We start from the raw sequence: 6,000 nt of genomic DNA, 5'->3' as shown, positions 1-6,000 counted from the left end.
AATGGAAAACCCTCTTTCTCGGTGGAATGAGAAAGTACTTGGTCACACTACATGTGGCTGGCGGCTGCTGGACAGCGCCCACAGGGACTATTCCCATCATCACAGAAAGTTCTGTCAGACAGCGCCTCCCTAGAAAATTCCTAATCAACACCTAAAAATAAAAATGAGGTCACAGGCAAAGTGCAGTGGCTCATGCCTGTAATCCCAGCACTTTGGGAAGCTGAGGCGGGTTGGTCACTTGAGGTCAGGAGTTTGAGACCAGCCTGGGCAACATGGAGAAACCCCCTCTCTAGTAAAAATACAAAAATTAGCCAGGCGTGAGGGTAGGAGTCTGTAATCCCAGCTGCTTGGGAGGCTGAGGTGGAAGGATCGCTTGAACCCAGGAAGAGGAGGTTACAGTGAGCCAAGATTGTGCCACTGTACTCCATCCAGCCTGGGTGATAGAGTGAGACCCCATCTCAAAAAAAAAAAAAAAAAAAAAAAAGAGGTCCCTATAATACATTCATGTGGGAAAAAACTCAGAGCTATGAAGGCGGGAGGAGTGAAAGGCAAGTTGGCCCCCAGCACCCCTCCCCAGACATTCCTTTTTCCCCTTACTCAAATATCCTTTTAGAGATATTCTTTCCGGCTAGGTGGGCATGGTGGCTCATGCCTGTAATCCCAGCACTTTGGGAGGCTGAGGCAGCAGGATCACTTGAGCCCAGGAGATCAAGGCTGCAAAATAAAAACGGGGTAGGTATGGGAGCTCATGCCTGTAATCACAACACTTTGGGAGGCCAAGGCGGGAGGATTGATTGAGCCTAGGAATTAGAAACCAGCCTGGGGTTGAGCTGTGATCATGTCACCGCACTCCAACATGGGCGACAGAATGAGACCCTGTCTCAAAAAAAAAAAAAAAAAGAAACATTATTTTCATATGTAACCATCCACCTCTTTTGCACCTTGTTTTTTCTTTCTTCTTCTTCTCCTTCTCCTTCTTCTTCTTTTTTTTTTTTTTTTTTTTTTGAGATGGAGTCTCGTTCTGTCGCCCAGGCTGAAGTGCCATATCGAGATCTTGGCCCACTGCAAGCTCCGCCTCCCAGGTTCAAGCAATTCTCCTTCCTCAGCTTCCTGCACTGGGACAACAGGCACCTGCCACCACGCCTGGCTAATTTTTGCATTTTTAGTAGAGGTGGGTTTCACCATATTGGCCAGGCTGGGCTCGAACTCCTGACCTTGTGATCTGCCCGCCTCGGCCTCCCAAAGTGCTGGGATTACAGGCATGAGCCACTGCGCCTGCCTTTTTCTTCTTCTTCCCCTTCCCCTTCCCCATCCTTCTCCTCCTCCTCCTCCTTCTTCTTCTTCTTTTTGAGATAGACTGAAATGCAGTGGTGTGATCACAGTTTACTGCAGCCTTGAACTCCTGGGTTCAAGCAATCCTTCTGCCTCAGCCTCCAAAAGTCCTGGGATTACAGGTGTGAGCCATTGTGCCTGGCCTTTTTTCTTTTCTTTCTTCTCTTCACTATCTATTTTGGAAATTTTTCCTTATTAGTACCACACAGTGGCACCTCTGAAGGATCTAGGGGAAGATTCTTTTTTTTTTTTTTTTTTTTTTTGAGACGGAGTCTCACTCTGTTGCCCAGGCTGGAGTGCAGTGGCGTGATCTCGACTCACTGCAAGCTCCACCTCCCAGGTTCACGCCATTCTCCTGCCTCAGCCTCCTGAGTAGCTGGGACTACAGGCACCTGCAACCACGCCCAGCCAATTTTTTGTATTTTTAGTAGAAATGGGGTTTCACCGTGTTAGCCAGGATGGTCTCAATCTCCTGACCTCGTGATCCGCCCGCCTTGGGCTCCCAAAGTGCTGGGATTACAGGCGTGAGCCACCACACCCAGCCCCAAAATTTCTAATTTTTGGTATTATGATTGATGCTGGGATGTTGGGTTCTGGAACCAGATTACCTGAGTCCAAATCACACCTCAGCCATTTACAAGTTGTCTATTGCTGTGTAACAGGTGTTCACCAAAACTTAGCCACTTAAAACAACAAATATTTATTATCTCATGATTTTCATGAGGCAGAAATTCAGGAGCTTAGCTGGGCGGTTTAGGCTCGGGATCTCTCCTGAGGTTACCATCAGATGTCAGCCAGAGCCAGGTGCAGTGGCTCATGCCTGTAATCCCAGCACTTTGGGAGGCTAAGGCAGGTGGGTCACCTGAAGTTAGGAGTTCAAGACTAGCCTGGCCAACATGGTGAAACCTCATCTCTACTAAAAATATATAAATTAGTCGGGTGTGGTGGTGTGCATCTGTAATCCCAGGTACTTGGGAGGCTGAGGCGGGAGAATCACTTGAACCTGGGAGGTGGAGATTGCAGTGAGCCGAGATTGCACCACTGCACTCCAGCCTGGGTGATACAGAGAAACTGTCTCAAAAAAAAAAAAAAAAAAAAAAAAAAAAGAAGTCAGGCAGGGCTGCAGCTATCTGAAGACTTGACTGGGGCTGGAGGATCCACTTCCAAAATGTCACCCTTAGCTGGCTGTTGGCTGGAGGTCTCACTTCCTTACCACATGGGCTTTTGCACAAGCTGCTTGAATTTTATCATGACATGACACCTAACTTCCCCAGAGCAAGCAATCCAAGAAAGCGAAGAAGACCTAGTACCATGTCCGACCTAGTCTGAGTCAAACACCATCACATTGATTTATTCAAGTCACTAAGTCCAGCCCAGAGTCAAGGAGAAGCCAATTAGGTGTTATTCTCTCTTTCTTTATTTTCTTTCTCTCTTTCTCTCTTTCCTTTCTTTCTTCTTTCTTTCTTTTCTTTCTTTCTTTCTTTCTTCTCTCTTTCTTTCTTTTTCTTTTTCCTTCCTTCCTTCTATTTCTTTCTCCCTTTCCCTCCCCTCCCCTCCCTTCCCCTCCCCTTCCTTTCCTTTTTTTGAGACGGAGTCTTGCTCTGTTGCCCAGGCTGGAGTGCAATGGCGTGATCTTGGCTCACTGCAACCTCTGCCTCACAGGTTCAAGCAATTCCCCTGCCTCAGCCTCCTGAGTAGCTGGGACTACAGGTGTGCACCACCATGCCCAGCTAATTTTTGTATTTTTAGTAGAGACAGGGTTTCACCATGTTGGCCAGGATGGTCTCGATCTCTCTACCTCGTGATCCGCCTACCTCGGCCTCCCAAAGTGCTGGGATTACGGGCGTGAGCCACTGCACCTGGCCAATTTTTTGTATTTTTAATAGAGACAGGGTTTCATCATGTTGGCCAGGCTGGTCTCAAACTCCTGACCTCAGGTGATCCGCCTGCTGCAGCCTCCCAAAGTGCTGGGATTACAGACGTGAGCCACCGTGCCCAGCTGGTAGTTAGTTTCTTACATGGTTGAATCTCAGAGTATTTGGCTGACTTGAGGCCTCTTAGCTTGGGCATCATTGGCTGCTAGAAGATCCAAGGACCGGAATTAGAGGTTCCATGCATCCTGTAAGACTGTAGGCAAAATTGTGTGCACGTGTTATTTCGTAGGAGGAGGTCCAAAGCTTTTATCGAGGATCTCATGTAGTCTGTGATCCCAAGAAGAATATGGCTCACTGTGCAAAAGTGAGACCTCCTGTTGTATTTGTTCCTAATGTTTTCTTTCTTTCTTTCTTTTTTCCTTTTTTTTTTTTTTTGAGACTGAGTCTTGCACTGTCTCCCAGGCAGGTGTGCAGTGGCGTGATCTCGGCTTGCTGCAACCTCCACCTCCCAGGTTCAAGCAATTCTCCTGTTTCAGCCTCCTGAGTAGCTAGGATTATGGAAGCCCGCCACTGCGCCCGGCTAATTTTTTGTATTTTTAGTAGAGACAGGGTTTCACTATGTTGGCCAGGCTGATCTTGAACTCCTGACCTCGTGATCCACTCGCCTCAGCCTCCCAAAGTCCTGGATTACAGGCGTGAGCCACCACACCCGGCCTGTACCTAATATTTTCTGATGACAATCTTCTTCCACTGGAGCATTGGATCTTCAATACCGAGGCACATCTTCTCCCTATACGACATACAGATAAAAAGGAAGTTGAAATCAGAGAGAAATAAAAAGATATTCTATATTTTATTTTGCCTCATTCCATTTATTTAAATACATATATATATATATATATATATATATATTTTAAGCTGAAGTCTCGGTCTGTCACCCAGGCTGGAATGCAGTGGCGTAATCTCGACTTACTGCAACCTCTGCCTCCTGGGCTCAAGCGATTCTCATGCCTCAGCCTCCTGAGTAGCTGAGATTACAGGTGCATGCCAACACACCCAGCTAATTTTTGTATTTTTAGTAGAGACAGGGTTTCACCATGTTGGTCAAGCTGTTCTCGAACTCCGGACCTCAGGTGATCCACCCACCTCAGCCTCCCAAAGTGCTGGGATTACAGGCATGAGCCACCGCGCCCAGCCTTGCTCCATTCCCTTCACTGCATACCTTAATAATTCCTTTTCTGGTAATCAGGCACATTTTGAACTTTTATGAATAGATCTGTGATTATTCTAAGTTCTTAAATTGTTCTGCAGTCTTTTATGTTTATTATCATAGGCATAGATGGACCTAAATTCCTTACTGTATCCTTTATTATTCAACCGGTGTATCCACTGGTTTTTTGCCTATGTTATTAAGTAACCTATTATCTCTGGAGTTCATGAAGTTATAATATCATTTTTATTAAACTGAATAGAATGGTATAGCAGTGACCTCTTAATTACAATTTGATTTGACTGCAAAACTTTTTCCTCCTCTATAAGGAGATGATGTCTGCTTTAAGCTGTAATGTTTTGCCATGTTGCAAAAAGCCACAATAATAAATTAAGTATTAAAAAAATACCTGTCTTAGGGCTGAGTGTAGTGGCTTGTGCCTATAGTCCTGGCTACTTGAGAGGCTGAGGTAGGAGCATCACTTGAGCCAAGAAGTTCGAGGCTGCAGTGAACTGGAATTGCGCCATTAAACTGCAGCTTGGTGATGGAGGGAGACCTGGTCTCTAAATAAGTAAATTAACAAATAGACCAGGCTGAGTGGCTCATGCCCGTAATCCCAGAACTTTGGGAAGCTGAGGTGGGAGGATCCCTTCAGGCCAGCAGTTCCAGACCAGCATGGACAACATAGTGAGACCCCACCTCCACAAAAAATTTAAAAATTAGTCAGGTGTGGTGGTGTGCACCTGTAGTACCAGCTAGCATAGAGGCTGAGGCAGGAGGATCACTTGACCCCAGGAAGCAGTGAGCTGTGTTCACGCTGCTGCAGTCAAGCATGAGTGACAGAAGGAGAGCCTGTGTCAAAAAAAATTAAAATAAATAAATCAATCTTGATATTTTATTCATTGTGTAGTTTCTGCATTAATTTTAATTTTTTTTTTCTTTGAGATGCAGTCTTGCTCTGTCGCCCAGGCTGGAGTCCAGTGACATGATCTCGGCTCACTGCAAGCTCCGCCTCCCAGGTTCATGACATTCTCCTGCCTCAGCCTCCTGAGTAGCTGGAACTACAGGCGCCCGCCACCACACCTGGCTAATTTTTTTTTTTTTTTTTTTTTGTATTTTTAGTACAGATGGGGTTTCACCTTGTTCGCCAGGATGGTCTCAATCTGCTGACCTGGTGATATGCCTGCCTCGGCCTCCCAAAGTGCTGGGATTACAGGCGTGAGCCACCTCACTCGGCCCAGTAATTTTAATTTTTAAAAATAATTACTAGGTGCAATGGCTCATGCCTGTAGTCCCAGCACTTTGGGACGCCGGGGTAGGAAGATCGCTTAAGGCCAGGAGTTCAAGACCAGCCTGGACAACATATCGAGATCCCTATCTCTACCAAAAAAAAAAAAAAAAAAATTAGCCAGGCATGGTGGCGTGCGCCTGTAGTCCTAACTACTCTGGAGGCTAAGGTGGGAAGGTTGCTTGAGCCCAGGAGTTCAAGGTTGCAGTGAACAAGGCTATGCTACTGCACTCCAGCCGGGGTGACAGAGTGAGACCCTGTCTCTAAAAATAGTAATAATTTAAAAAAATGTATTT

This window comes from Nomascus leucogenys, chromosome 10 (genome assembly GCF_006542625.1).
Source record: "Nomascus leucogenys isolate Asia chromosome 10, Asia_NLE_v1, whole genome shotgun sequence".
Taxonomy (NCBI): Eukaryota; Metazoa; Chordata; class Mammalia; order Primates; family Hylobatidae; genus Nomascus; species Nomascus leucogenys.
Note: the sequence above shows the minus strand (reverse complement) of the source record.